The following is a 16,585-nucleotide window of genomic DNA, read 5'->3' as shown; positions in this document are numbered from 1 at the left end:
TATAGAATTGACCTATGCGTACCAGAACATTTTCTAACATACCTACGAGAAATTTAACAGAATGATCTGCAAGTTGTATGGACATCCTAGTAGGTCTTAGTTCTCCCATTTTAAGCCTTTCGCATATGGACAAGGGCATTGATCTAATATTGGCTCCTTAGTCGTATAGTTCTTTGTCTATGACAAACTTTCCGATTACACAGTGTATGGAGAAACTCCCTAGGTCTTTCACCTTAGGAGGCATATTGTTTTGTATTATGGCGCTACACTCAGCAGTAAGTGTAACGGTTTCGTTATCCTCTATCTTCTTCTTGTTAGATAAGATTTCCTTGAGAAACTTAGCATATGAGGGAATTTGAGTGATGGCTTCCGTAAAGGGTATCGTGATATTCAATTGTTTTAGAAGCTCTACAATTTTTTTAAATTACCCTACACTTTTAGATTTAACAAGACTTTGAGGATAAGGGATTGGAGGTTTATACGGTGGTGGAGGCACATAAGGTTCTTCTTTCTCTGCGGCCTCTTTGTTTTTATCTTCCTCTTGTTCGTCTTCCTTCTTAGTTACCTTACCAGGGTCTTGGTGCATGGCTGGGTTTTGAATTCTAGGGTCGATCGGTCTGTCTAGCTCTGTCCCACTTCGTAGTATAATAGCATTTCCATGACCTTTCGGGTTTGGTTGCGGTTGTCCAGGAAATGTGCCTGTAGGGGCAGCAGTAGGTTCTTGTTGTTGAGCCACTTGTGAGATTTGTGTTTCCAACATTTTGTTATGGGTGGCTAAAGCGTCTACCTTGTTTTCTAACTGCTTGATTTGCTCACTAGTATGTATGTTTTGATTTAGGAAATCCTTATTTGTTTGGGCTTGGGTAGCTATGAAGTTTTCCATCATTATTTCTAGGTTTGACTTCCTAGGAGCATTTTGAGTATTTGTGGCAGTTTTATGATATCCTGGTGGTACAACAGGTGCTTGGTTAGTTGCATACAATGCATTAATATTTTTGTACAAAAATTTAGGATGGTTCTTCCAACCTGGGTTATAGGTGTTTGAGTAAGGGTTTCCTTGAGCATAGTTCACCTGGTCTGCAGGTTTTATGGTCAAGTTGTCTATCTTTTGAGTAAGAGCGTCTACCTTAGCATTGATATGGTCAAGACTACTTATTTCGTACATACCTCCTTTCGTTGGAGGTTTCTCTACGGAGGTTCTTTCGCTTCCCCACTGGTAATGATTTTAGGCCATACTTTCGATAAGTTGATAGGCCTCATTGTAGGGTTTATCCATCAGTGCGCCACCTACGGTGGCGTCTATTGTCAATCTTGTGTTATACAAGATACCATTGTAAAAGGTATGTGTAAGACCCCAATTTTGTCCCTAAGATCCCTCATCAGCATCATAACATTGCATTGCATAGCCTCAAGGATCATTAAGCATCTTGGTTCCCTTTGCCTTTGGGTGGGACTCCTTGTGAGTGGTTTGAGATCACCAAGCATGCTTGAATTATATATCATTTTCTTTTCTCATTTTTGTTTACTAACCAAAAGCACAAAAGTATGTCACTAACATCTTGTGTTTGTAGCTTGAGCAATCACAAGGTCAAAAGTTTCTAGGAGATCATTGGTACAAAGACATGGCCAAGAGGAGATGAAAGCAAGCATGGTAATGGTTCTCAAAACTCTCATCCATCAAATATGCCTCTTTAGCATCTCAATTCATCATTTTGATTAAAACAAGTCAAAGGGTTTGAGGTCTTGTTCTTCAGAGAAACCCTAATCATCTGTGCACCATAATGCCTTGCTCATGAAGCAACCTCAGCCCATGGTCATATACAATCAAGGGAAGTTCTTTAATTCATCATTTCATGCATATTTGAACTTATTTGAGTATCCTCAATCATCAATTCATCAAGATATGAGTCGTGGACTTGAGAAGTTCATCAGTCAAATCATCTAACTATTTTGAAATGCATTGAGACCTAACTTTATATGTGTTGGTCAAATGGAGATGGTTCCAAAAACAAAACTGTTCTTAAAGACAATATGAACAACTTTCATGTTCATCAATATTTGATTTGAAGCTTGGAAAACCATCTGCCAGTCCAATACATTATAGGTCATTTTGACTAAAACCCTAATTTTGGATCAACTTCCCAAGGACATAACTCATTCATTTTTTATGATTTTGAGGTGGGATCAAATGAATTGGAAATCTTGAGATGTCTACTTCAAATGTTATGTTGAACAAAATTTCAAAATCTCAAAGAAAATACATGTGATAATGTAAGACATTATAGGTCCTTTTGGGTCAAAGGCATTAAAAGTCAAAAAAGTCCAACTTCAAGTGCCCATAACGTCTTCATAAAAAATCCAAATGATGCAAAATTTAAGTCCATTTTGATTGTCTTGAAAAGATATACAACTTAGATGTTGGAGGTTTTTTCATTTGAAGCATGCATCATCAAAACAGAAGGGCTTGAAAGTTGGCCAATTTTAGAAACCTTGCCTTGACATGTTTTGCACATCACACTTTAAACTCAAATTTCACAAATTTCCACATTCACAATGAGCTTTTGACCAACATAACATTTGTCCCTTATATAAAAACCTTTCCAACCATTACCCATATGCCTATGCTTGGATTTTCTAAATGGTATTTTCGAAGAGGTGAATGATTAGGTTCAATTGTGGAATTCATGTTGAAACCTTGTTGCACAAGCCAATTCAGAGCAAATTACACGTCCAAACCCTTGGCATTTGAACTCAGCTTGCATTTGGCATTGCTTTTGGGCCTTGTGCATGATCATGCAAGCCCATGCAAGTGGTATCCAAATTTATGCACACGGATCATTCCACCCTTTCCTTGCCAATTCAGCTATAAATACATGCTTCATTCCCTCCATTTCACACACAATTTTCAACCTGAAATGTTGCAGAATTCATTCCCCAACCATCACTAAAGAAGCAATTGCATTTTTTCTCAAAATTTTCAGATCTCGAATTCAACTACATCTGGTTGTATTCATAGATCTAATGCTTCTAGACCTTCATTATACACTTCATTGAACTTCTGTTTTGATAAAGCAAGCAAGGTTTTAAGCTCAACTCACCAGAACTCAAACTTGAACTCCAACTGGTATTTTCTTCGATTCTCCTAATCCTTGGACCTATTGGCTGTGATTTTGTGTTGGCCGAAGTCCTCTCTGTTAGACGGTGTGGCTAGTGATCGAGAGGGGGGGGGTGAATAGATCACCTCTTTGAAATTTAACGGATTTAAGTTTTATCAGAGTTTTTAAAATTGGCGGAAAAAATCAGTCCCGAATCGACTTCCGTCTATTCTGAACCGCTACTAGAAAACCGGACACACGAGCTTAATGCTGGATTTGAATAAGAATGACAGAAATAATCCACACCAGAATTTTAGCTAATTGAATGCACTTTTCATTAAAGTCTATTTCCAATGAATAAAATCTAGCTAACCGTTTTGTCAAACAGTTGGTGTGTGTGTGATCAATGATAGACAGCAATGAAGTTTGCTTAAAAGTTTTCTTGCCACTGCTGTCTTGCAAAAGGAACAATCACAACACACTAACTGGAATTGCTAAAACAGTTTTAAAACGTAAAGAGGATGTAATGAGTTAAAGGTATCAAGTGTATCAAGTGATGTAATGCACAACCAACATTTGGATGATGATCACACAATTTGCTATCATTCAAAATTAATTCAAGTAAAGAATTCTCTCACACTCTCAATAGAGGCATCATGTTTATGCTTTTAATTTTTGCAATTCATTGAGTTCATGATGGACACCAGATTTTTCCATCTCTGATTTCTCACACCATGGAGATCTAGAGGGAAAAAGGATGGTACAGGGATGATGTACATCATCCCATCTTTCTATTGATGTATAAATCGCACGTTTTGATGGAGTTTTGAAGTTCTGCATTTTGGCCGGAATCTGGAAGCTCACCGGAGAAGACGGTGGCTCCGGTGGCTTCATCATGTCCAGTTTAAATCTTGGCCATGCGATCAAATTTCCAGATGCAATCAGGAGCGTTGCTTGTTATGACTTTTAATTCTTTCTCATGTGCACGCATTGACCGTGGATCACCATAGGCGCGCGCGTTAGGAGCGTGTGATCTGCCAGCTCAATTAATAAGCTCAGATCCAACGCTCCTCCTTTTTTGCATCTTTATAATTTCTGTTTTTATTTTCTTAAATTCCTTTTATTTTAAAAAATCATATCTCTCTCATTTTTAATCCAAAAATTATGGGACCAATTGCATTATTTCCCAAATAAATTCTAGTTTCTATTTCTGATTTTTAATTTTTTTTATTTTATCATTTGATATTTTTTGTGAATTTTCTCTTTTCTGGTTATTTTTAATTCATTTTAAATAGTTTTTGATATTCAAAACATACAAAAATATTTTCCTAACCTATTTGAATGATGATGGATCTATGAAAAATATTCTGATCAATTTTGGAATTGATTTGAGATTTATTTGAGATTTTAGTTCAATTAGGTTATTTTTATTCATTTTTAATTGATTAAAAATAGTTTCTGACTTTTAAAAATGCTGAATTTTTTTTGTCAAACTTTGTTTGACCTTGTTGAACTTAGGATAAATCACTTGGACCTTTCAAGGTTGATTTGAAGTGATTTTGAAGTTTGACCTTTCCATTTTATTTTAATTCAAGTTTATTTTTAATATTAAAAAATGCCAAAAAATATTTTATTCTTTTCTTAACTTCCAATCTTCATCTCACTTCTGTTTTTGATTGTTTGACCTTAACTTTCAATGTTATTGGTCAACATATGAGGATTGGTACATGATGTTCCATTTTATGCATTTATATTTCTTTTACCATTTTGTCACTTCCTTTTCTCTTATCCATCTCCTTCTTCTTCTTCTTCTTCTTTTTCTTTTTGATCAATGAGTTGAAGGTTGATAAGTTAGCATTGATTAGAGAGATTTAATTTTCCTTGATTCAAATCTAATTCATCTTGATCAATTGATCAAGTGAATGGCTTGGCATTAAGGATAGGTTGTCTTTTAAATCATGCAAAAGGCTTAAACCAATACAAGATCAATTCTCGTTTTCCTTTTGGCATGGCAAATTGTTGGGACTTGGTTCACTAATCAAGACTCCTAACTTGTGTTTATTGCCTATATTATTATTGACCGGCCTCAGATAGTTGTGACTTCTACATAAGTCCAATTACGATTGCTTAACGTAGCGCTAAATTTGCCTTATGGCACACTAACTACTAACACTAACTATTGACAATTAACATTTACTTTATGCAAATTATTGTTTATGCAATTTACAATTCTTGCACATATTATTCATTTGCTTTTTCCTTTGCTCCTTTGAGCTCATGTTTATGTTAATGCCATTTGCCTTTTGCTCACTTGAGCACATAATTGTGTATATATTATTTTGCTTGTGTTTTGTTTTGATTGTGGTGAACCAAAATGCAAAGAAATGGACTTAGTTTCTAGGACTTTCCCTATGCAAAGAAATGGAGAATTGGACTTAGTTTCTAGGACCTTCCTTATGCAAAATTGGAGTGAAAGGACCTTAATGATGAAAATGGAATTAGAAGGACCAAATCTCTAAACTCTCTCTTGTCCATTCTTGTTTTACTTCATGGAACTTTTGATGTGTGTGCTTTTGTGCTAGGAGTTTCCATTTGAGCTTAATTGGAGAACCATTGCCATGATCATCTAAAGAGAGAGATGCAAAAGTCATTGGAGGATTCTTAGAAGCATTCATTGCTTGTTTGGTTGCTTATACTTTGTGGTTGCTTTATTCCAAAGGATGGGAGCTACTTGGATCATCAATATGATCTCAAGAGAGGAACTCCTAGTGTGGTTTTGATTTCTTATCCTTCACCTTTTATTTTCCTTAGGACTTAGCCATTCTTCTTCTTCTCTCCACTCTAACCCAAGCCAAAACTTTTTGTGCAAACATTTAACTATTGTTTTCCAACATTAGAAACCTAAGCCTTATGCTTTTGATCTTCAAACCTTCTTTTCATAATAATTATTTTGAATTGAACCTTTTAATATACTTTGACCATTTTTGTATATACTTCTAATTGGTAAATATAACCCATTCAAATGTGCTTTTGTGGTTCCAATGGCCACTTTCTTAATCAACTTTTCATAACCTTTAGCTATTAGGTTTGAGTTATCTTGGTGGTAGATGTAATACTCACCTATCTCCTTAGTGATGGACAATGAGTCTTCCATGCTTCTTATAGGGTTAACCCCTCACTAGCATGTTGAAGCTATCCTCACATGGTGGATTTCTGGTTTGGTTGAGTTTTCTCCATTTGATAACAAAAGACCTTAAGGCTTTTGGACCAATCAATTCACCAACTCATTTTGAGATTTTTACCCCGAACTACGAGGTTTTGATCCTAATCTTTTTATAAGATGGTACGTAGGCAATGGGTTCATCCATCCAAACACAAAAATGTAAATAACTTGTACATTCTCTTCTCATCTCTTCCATCATGTTTGCACAAACAATTTTTTCACAAAACAACAACCTTCACAAGTGTGAAAAGGGCTCCCTAGGAGTACCTAGGATGTTTTGGGTGCCTAACACCTTCCCATTACATAACCAACCCCTTACCCAAATCTCTGTTTCTTTTACTAGTTTTTGTTAAAAACTATTAGGTTTTTGTTCGCTTTCTAACCATTCCTTTGGATAAATAGAAGTGCGGTGGCGACTCGACTTTGTATGATTTACCTTGGGTTTACTCAATATCTCTAATGGTAACGAATACCCCGCTACAGAAAAGCGGCGACTTCACTGGGGAAATCATTTGCCTAGTGGGTTTTGCCAACTTTTCATGCTTGATGTATTGTTTTGTCTTGTGACATATTTTTGTGCAATTTCGGATTACTGTATTGTATGTAATGATTGATTTGCTTGATATTAATTCCTTGTATGCTTGGTGATCTTTGTGAGATAAGTTCTATACCCGGACTCAAGTGCACTTAGGATAGGAGAATGGCGTAGTCCTGTTGACTTGTGTGGAGTTATTCCTTAGCAAGTTGACTTGCAAGTCCATTCACTTGGTGGAGGTCATGTTGGAATCAATAATGTCACACAAGTAAGTTGTGGTTAGACATTACTCTTTCCAATATAGACCTTAGAAGCCAAAGACCTTAGTTTACCAAGCCCATCTTGGCCTATTTTTAGGATGTAGTGCGAAAGTCGTTCAAGTGTAAGATTTGATACGATTGTTATGCGATACTACACTCATAAGAGTCTCTCTTGAGAATATTTTTTGGAATACGAGTAGTCGTTTCTCCGATAATATCCGAAAGATGGGATGATGACTATGGGAACCTCTTGTAGAACATGTTTGGCAGGTTTAAACCTTAGTACATTCCCTTTGGGTGGTTCTTAACCAAGACTCCATGCTCGTGACTTGAAACAAACCCTTGATTCATGGTTGATCCGTTCATATATCCTTAATATCAATGGAACTTGGGTGTTGATAAGGTGTAAACCATAATCCACCAAAATGGATGATTGATATTAAGGATAATATGATCCATCCCATGACCTTTGTTTGGTGTGCTTTGCTTGATCCTTGAGTGTGATTGTTGCATTCATGCATTCAGTTGCATCCATGTCATCGATAATAAAGGAAATTTTCAAGGAACTTAAGGGGTTCATTTGCAAAATTTCCAGACATGGAAAGACAAAGAAGGAATACAAAGAAGTACAACTTCAGACGACCAGATTTGAAAGAGTTAATGAATTTGACATCTTATGTACTAGATCCCTTGGGCTTCAAGGCTCGTTTTGGGAAGCTTCTTCCTCTTTTGACTACTCAGGTGGATGAAGGATTGATGAGCGTATTGGTGCAGTTTTATGATCCCTTGTACCGTTGCTTCACGTTTCCGGACTTTCAGCTTTTGCCTATCCTTGAGGAATATGCTTATCTTGTGGGTATACCTATCCTGGATCAGTTTCCATTCAAAGGCCTGGAAAGTATCCCTACATCTCAAGAGATAGCTGACATGTTGCACATAGATGAATCTCTGGTTGGTGCTCATATGACTACCAAAGGTGGAATTCAAGGTCTCCCTTCTGAGTTCCTCATTGCTCAAGCTACTATCTATGGGAAGGCCATGAGTGAGGACGCCTTTGAAGCCATATTTGTACTTCTCATCTATGGGTTAGTGTTGTTCCCCAACATCGACAAGTTTGTGGATGTGAACGCTATTAGGATCTTTTCTACTCTTAATCCCGTTCCTACTTTGTTGGGTGATGCCTATTTCTCTTTGCATATGAGGATTGCAAAGGGTGGTGGCGCTATTATGTGATGTTTTCCTCTGTTGTATAAGTGGTTTATTTCTCACTTACCTCATACGGTCGCTTTCAAGGAGAACAAGGGATGTCTACGATGGTCCACAAGACTCATATCTCTCACTAATGATGATATCATACAAAGGGCTCCCTAGGAGTACCTAGGATGTTTTGGGTGCCTAACACCTTCCCATTACATAACCAACCCCCTTACCTAGATCTCTGTTTCTTTTACTAGTTTTTGTTAAAAACTATTAGGTTTTTGTTCACTTTCTAACCATTCCTTTGGATAAATAGAAGTGCGGTGGCGACTCGACTTTGTATGATTTACCTTGGATTTAGTCAATATCTCTAATGGTAACGAATACCCTGCTACAGTATGGATGATCAACCACTCTTCTAGGCCATGATGTGGACAAAGCCTTATCATGTCTTTGTATCTCTCCCAAGCTTCAAAAAGTGATTTGTTATCTTTTTGTTTAAACCCGTTTATTTGGGCTCTTAGCATTGTTGTCTTACTAGGTGGGAAATGTCGTGCTAAGAAAACTTTCTTCAACTCGTTCCATGTAGTGACAGAGTTGGATGGTAGAAACTGGAGCCAAGCTCTAGCTCTGTCTCTTAATTGGAATGGGAAAAGACGTAGTCTTATAGCTTCCGGGCTGACACAATTTGCTTTCACTGTGTTTGCATAGGTTCGGGTCCTCCGTGGGACTACCTGAAAATTGGTTTTGTTGTACGAATGACAACAACTAAGGTTTTAGCTCAAAATTATTGGCCTCGATGGCAGGGGCAGCGATGATGTTATATGCTTCATCCTGCGAAGGGATTGCATAGTACTTAAGAGGACGGTTCTGCGGTCCTTCGGCCATCTCTGGTTGTATAACTGGTTCAAGAATAGGGATATTAGGATCGGGAAGATTTAACTTAATATGATGTTCTCGTATCAGGTCTTGTATCTAGCGTTCTAATCTTAGATAACGCTCAGGTTTGTCAAACGGTAGCTTTAATTTATCGCTTTGAGAGCGAGTACTTGGCATACACTCGACAAGTTAGAAAGGGAAATAGAATTGTTTTCCTTAGTCTATACTAGGTAACACTGGAGTTACGATGTCGACTAAATTAGTCCCCGACAACGGCGCCAAAAACTTGATCGCGACTTAGTAAGTCTATGGGAATCATGACTGCAAGTGCACAGTCGTATCGCGTAGTTTTAAAGATTATCGAACCCAAAGGACTAATAATTGAACGTATCGTTATCTAATGTTACTATGTAAATCTAAGGCCGAGGATCTTTCTAAGAGTGGAGGGATGAAGAGAAATAACTATAACGTAAACAGAATATTAATAAAGATATTTAATAAAGGGATATCGGTATTGTAGCGGGGTATTCATTACCATTAGAGATATTGACTAAATCCAAGGTAAACCATACAAGTCGAGTTGCCACCGCACTTCTATTTATCCAAAGGAATGGTTAGAAAGCGAACAAAAACCTAAAAGTTTTATCGAATCAAAAACTAGTAAAAATGTCAGAGATCTGGGTAAGGGGGTTGGTTATGCAATGGGAAGGTTTTAAGCACCCAAAACATCCTAGGTACTCCTAGGGAGCCTTTTTCATACTTGTTGTAAAGTTGGTATTTTGTGAAAATTTGTTTGTGCAAACATGATTGAAGAGATGAGAAGAGAATATACAAGTTTATTTACATTTTTGGTTTTTGAATGGATAAACCCATTGCCTACGTACCATCTTAAAAAGATTAGGATCAAAACCTCGTAGTTCGGGGTAAAAATCTTAAAAAAGAGTTAGTGAATTGATTGGTCCAAAAGCCTTAAGGTCTTTTGTTATCCAAGGGAGAAAACTCAACCTAAAACCACAAATCCATCATGTGAGGATAGCTTCAACATGCTAGTGAGGGGTTAACCCTATAATAAGCATGGAAGACTCATTGTCCATCACTAAGGATATAGGTGAGTATTACATCTACTTCAAGGATAACTCGAACCTAATAGCTAAGGGTTATGAAAAATTTGATTAAGAAGGTGGCCATTGAAACCACAAAAAGGCATTTGAATGAGTTATATTTACCAATGAAAAGTATGTACAAAATATGGTCAAAGTTGATTTAAGGATTCAATTCAAAATAAGTGTTATGAAAAGAGTTTGAAAATCAAAAGCATAAGACTTAAGTTTCTAATGTTTGAAAACAAATGTTAAATGTTTGCACAATTTTTTTGGCTTGGATTAGAGTGGAGGGAAGAAGAAGAATGGCTAAGGTCCTAATAATATAAGAGATAAGGGATAAGAAACAAGACCACAAATGGAGTTCCTCTCTTAAGATCATATTGATGACTCAAGTAGCTTCCATCCTTTGGAATATGCAAGCAAAATAATAGTAAGCTCAAGCAATCAACAATCAATTTAGCTCTTGGAAAGTTCCTCAATGGGTCTTAGATCTCTCTCTCTTAGAAACTCATGGCAATGGTTCCTCACTTTGAGCTAAATGTTGGAATCCCTAGCACAAGAACACACACATTAAAAAGTTCCATCAAACACTCAAGAAAGAACAAGAAGGAGTTTTAGAGATTGGTCCTTTTCAAAGTTCTCTTCAACATTTATAGCATTCTAAAGGCACAATGCCTAGTTGCTCTTTGACTCCAAATTTGCATAGGGAAAGTCCTAAAGTCTAAGTCCATGTGTCCATTTCTTTGCATTTGGTCCACAATAATCAAAACAAAACACAAGTACAATGATATATACACAATTATGTGCTCAAGTGAGAAAAAGGCAAATTGTATTAACATAAACATGTGCTCAAATGAGCAAAGGAAAAAAGCAAATGAATAATATGTACAAGAATAGTAAATTGCATAAAAGTAAAGAGAAAAAAGTAAATGTTAATGGTTAATGGTTAGTGTTAGTAATTAGTGTTCCATAAGGCAAATTTAGCGCTATGTTAAGCAATCGTAATTGGACTTATGTAGAAGTCACAACTATTTGAGGCCGGTCAATAATAATGTAGGCAACAACATAAGTTAGAAGTCTTGATTAATGAACCAAGTTCCAACAACTTGCCATGCCAAAAAGAGGAAGAGAAATGATCTTGTGTTGGTTTAAGTCCTTTGCATGATTTAGGAAGCAATCTATCCCTAATGCAAAGCCATTCACTTGATCATTTGATCAAGATGAATTAGATTTGAATCAAGGAAGATTAAACCTCCCTAATCAATGCTAACTTATCAACCTTTAACTCATTGATAAAAAAAAAAGAAAAGAAGGAGAAGAAGATGAAGAAGATGGATAATGGAAATGAAGAAAATAAAGTGCATCAAATGAAAAGGAATGTACCAATCCATAAATGTTAACCAAAGATAGGGAAGATCAAGGTCAAACCATAAAAACAGAAATGGGATGAAGATTGGAAGTCAAGAAATAAACAAAATATTTTTGGCATTTTAATATTTGATAATAAACTTGAATTAAAATATTAAAGAAAGGTCAAACTTCAAATTCACTTCAAATCAACTTTAAAAAGTCCAAGTGAATTATCCCAAGTTCAACATGGTCAAACAAAGTTTGACAAAAAATTTCAGCATTTTTAAAAGGCAGAAACTATTTTTAATCAATCAAAAATGAATAAAAATAACATAATTGAACTAAAATCTCAAATAAATCTCAAATCAATTAATAAATTGATGAGAATATTTTTCATAGATCCATCATCATTCAAAGAGGTTAGAAAAATATTTTTGTATTTTTTGAATATCAAAAACTATTTAAAATGAATTAAAAATAACCAGAAAAAGAGAAAACCTCAGAAAATACAAAGGTTTTCTCTTATCAACCTTTCAAAGGTTTTCTCTTTTTCTGAGGTTTTCTCTTTTTCTATTTAAAATGGATCAAAGTATAAGGAGATTCAAAGCAAAAAACAGTTGATCAAAACCTTTGGATTATGAAGATTTGAATCCCTTTCCTTGGTTCCTTTGGCAAAACAGAACTTCAATAGATCAAATGATGAAGGTCTAGGAACTTTAGATCTGAAAATTCAACCAAATGCAATTGAATTTCAGATCTGAATTTTTGAAGAAAAATGAACTTTGTTCCTTTGGTATGGTTAGGGATTCACTCTTGCAGCATTTCAGGCGCCTTCAGGTTGGAGAATTATGAAGCATAACACATGTATTTATAGCTGGAAAGGGTTGAGTGCATGAGTTAACTCATGTGCATGGCAAATGGATTTTTTATTGCATAGGCTTGTGTGATCATGTGGAAGGCCCAATGAAGACTGAAATGACCTGCTGAGTTCATGTGAAATGTAAATGGACGTGTATATTAAGTGTAATCAGCTCATGCATGGCAATTGAATTGAATTTCACAAAATATACTTAATTCTTTATGCCTTCGAAAATGGTGCTTCCAAACTCCAAATGCAACCTTGTGAGTAATGGTTAGAAAGCTTGTTGCATAAGGAACAAATGATATGTTGATCAAAATTCCAATTGGGCCTTGGAAATTAGTGAAATTTGAGCTTAAAGTGTAGGGTGCAAAACATGCATAAGTGAAGTTTCCAAATTTGGCCAATGTTCAAGCCCTTATGTCTCATTGATGCAAGCTCCAAATGATAAAACCTTCAACATCAAAGTTGTATATATTTTCAAGAAAATCAATTTGGACTTAAATTTTGCATCATTTGGATTTTTAACGAAGACGTTATGGGCACTTAAAGTTGGACTTTTTTCCATTTCAATGCATTTGGCCCAAAGTGACCTATAATGTTTTGTAATATCACATGTATTTCTTTTGATATTTTGAAATTTTGATCAACATAACATTTTAAGTAGACACAATAATCTTTCCAATGAATTTAGTTCCACCTTAAAATCATAAAAAATGAATGAGTTATGTTCTTGGGAATTTGACCCAAAATTAGGGTTTCAGTCAAAATGACCTATAATGTCTTGGAACGGATGATGATCTTCCAAGATTCAAATCAATTTTTGATGAACATGAAAGTTGTTCATATTGTCCTTAAGAACATTTTTTCTTTTGGGATCATCTCCATTTGACCAACACATACAAAGTTAGGCCTTAGTGAATTTCAAAATAGACATATGAATTGACTGATCAACTTCTCAAGTCCACCACTCATATCTTGATGAATTGATGATTGAGGGCACAAAAATAAGTTCAAATATGCATGGAATGATGAATTAAAGAACTTCCCTTGATGGTATTTGACCATGGGCTGAGGTTGCTTCATGAGCAAGGCATAGTTGATGAACAGATGAATTAGGGTTTCCTTGGGAAACAAACCTCAAACCCCTTGACTTGCTTTGATCAAAAATGATGAATTGAAATGATAGGGAGGCATATTTAATGGATGAGAGCTTTGGGAACCATTGCCATGCTGGCTTTCATCTTCTCTTGACCTTTTCATTGCACAAAGGATCTCCTAGAAGCCTTTAGAGCTTGTGATTGCTGAAGCTAAAAACAAGAAATTTAATGACATATTTTTGTGCTTTTGGTTAGTAAATAAAATGAGAAAAGCAATGATATACAATTCAAGCATGCTTAATAATCTCACGACTCACAAGAGGTCCTCACCCAAAGGCAAAGGGAACTAAGATGCTCATGATCCTTGAGGCTTTTGCAAATGCAACGTTATGATGCCATGAGGGATCTTAGGGTCAAAATTGGGGTCTTACAGGTATGTAACGCATCAAACTTCGGGGATTCGATAGGTAGTTGGTGTAATTATAAAGATCAAAATATTCTTCAGTAGAAATTATTTATAAAAAGGACTTTGTCTCATACTCTCGTTTTTATTGACTCTGACCATACTCTTAAACCATAATGCTTGGCTCTCGCGGTCTCATTATGAATTGAAAAGTAATTTTTGAATATGAATAAAGTCTAATTAATGCCTAGTTTCAGCTATCCGGTTAAAATCTCAAACTCTCGTTCTTATTGACCATAACCTTTGTTTGCTTTGTACTCTCGTACGAAAAATAGTTTTGAATAAAACAAGAAACTAAAACCGAAAAATAATATTTTATAAAAGCCAACACCAATTATTTATGAATCCCGTCGTTTCGACGGTCTTTACATACTGATACCTAGAGGTTTAGCCGGACATGGATCCGGTAACAGACATGGTATTCAGATAATTAAGCATACAATAAGGAACAAGTAATTAAAATGGCAATTAAAATAAAACCTGGAATATAAATCGAACTTGGAATGAATCCTGATTCTTCAAATTAAACAATGTCGACAAGCTTTGGCAATCGAGTACACCATTACAATCGAATTCAGATGCTTAAACAATAAATTGCAATAGTCCCCGATGTGGAGAATCTATTGCTTTTAAAAGTAAGAAACTGCCTAAGAAAATCTAACCAAAAAAATTTGACCAAAAAAATGCACCCCTGGTGAGAAAACCGACCCTCCTTTATATACTTCCACTCTCCCTAATTGTAGCATTCGTTGGTTGAAAAAGTAAGTGAAAGTCATGGCTAAAAATGTGGAGGTCGTGGCTAAAAAGGTGGAGAAAAATAAGGGAGACCGGGGTGATGGAGGCTGCCACAACCCTAATATGGTCTCCATGGCGGGCGCCACCTTTTGTGGGATGGGCACCAGCACTTTATAGCTTTGTGTTGGGCACCACCACTCCCTTTAGGTCATGTGGCGGGCGCCACACATCCAAGTGGTGGGCGCCACATGTCTATTTGGTGTGGTGAGCGCCATGCTTTCTATTTTTCTCCATTTTCTTCTCTTTTTCTTTCCTTTTTGCTATTTTCCACTTTGCTTGCCTATACATCTCTTATTCGATAAATATATGAAATAAACATAAAATACTTCATAATAATAAGTGTTAATCAAGTAAAAAGCAATGCATATGAAGCCAAATATACGATACATTTTTGCATTATCAATCCACCCCGCCTATAGCTGCTTATTGGGTAGGCCATGGATTCATGAAGTATGTGCTCTCACATCAAATCTACACCAAAAGCTCAAATTTGTCAAGAATGAGAAGCTTGTTATTGTTGGAGGTGAGAAGGCACTGTTGGTGAGCCACTTATCATCTTTCACGTATGTTGAAGACGAGGAAGCTGTTGGAACTCCGTTCCAAGCTTTGTCTGTGGCTAATGTGATCCAGAAGACTGGGGCATCCATGTCTTCTTTGAAAGATGTGCAAGAGATTGTTCAGGCTGGTGACACATATAATTGGGGTCGTGTCGTGGAAGTGGCTGAGAACAAGAATCGGACAGGTTTAGGATTCGAACAAGGACCACTAAAGAAGGAAGTCAAGGTTACGCAACATATTTTCCGTAAAGGACGGTTCATCCACAAGGAAGAACAACACTCAACTGCCATCCTTCATGAAGATGAAGATGAAGAAGAATACGGTGCCAACTTTGTAACGCATGGACAGATTTGCAACAATTGGGTTATTGTTGATATTCCTGTTATAATTCATCGTTCAAAGTAATATACTGTCGCATCACGCGAAAAACCGGCGGGAAAAGAAAGAACAACAGAGCCGCCACCGTGCGTTATTTATCCCAAAAGAGGGAAAGGAAACGCTCGAAGTAAACCTAGGAAAGAACATGGTCTCGCGACCAAAGAGGAATGGGTTCGGGAGTCGGTTATGCGAAGGGAAGGTATTAGGCCCCCTACGCATCCGTAGTACTCTACGGGATCCACGCACAATAGAAAGGATAAATTGGTTGCTAAACACTGCTCAAACACACACACTGGCTGAAAGAGACAAAAGAGACTGACTGAAACTGACTCGGCAGGATGTCGCATCCTGGGCCTACTTAGTCTATCAGGCATAGACATCAGAGTCGAAGTAGTTCGGACTGGGGAGACGACACATGCTCGCTAGGATACCGCATCCTATGCATACGTATCTTCTCGGACGAGAGAAGAATCAGAGCATTCGTAGCTCGGCTGACACGCACGCAAACAAAACAAAACACAGGCAAACGTGGAGCCCGACTGCCAATCATTGGACTTATGTCAGCATCCGAACCTAAACACACGCAAAGAGGCAAACGTGGAGCCCAAATGCCAATCACTGGACTTACATTGACATCCGAACCTAAACAACACAACAGATAGATAGGGAGTCTGGGACTCAGCCTAGCAAAGGTCAGACAACACACACAAAAAGAAAAAAGGGCGCCCGGAGAGATCAGCTCAATCTCCTGCCTACATACTTCATCTGGTGTGAAGATCAGGGCGATGTA

At 36.7% G+C, this 16,585-nt stretch overlaps 1 non-coding gene across 1 annotated transcript; it reads left to right on the top strand.

Moving 5' to 3' along the window:
* Positions 1 to 8,730: 8,730 nt before the first annotated feature.
* On the top strand, positions 8,731 to 8,837 carry LOC127124973 (small nucleolar RNA R71). Its single transcript, XR_007804443.1, has one exon. It is a non-coding gene; the product is annotated as a small nucleolar RNA R71 (small nucleolar RNA).
* Positions 8,838 to 16,585: the final 7,748 nt, after the last annotated feature.

This window comes from Lathyrus oleraceus, chromosome 2 (genome assembly GCF_024323335.1).
Source record: "Lathyrus oleraceus cultivar Zhongwan6 chromosome 2, CAAS_Psat_ZW6_1.0, whole genome shotgun sequence".
Classification (NCBI taxonomy): domain Eukaryota; kingdom Viridiplantae; phylum Streptophyta; class Magnoliopsida; order Fabales; family Fabaceae; genus Lathyrus; species Lathyrus oleraceus.
Note: the sequence above shows the minus strand (reverse complement) of the source record. Positions and strands in the feature narration are given on the sequence as shown.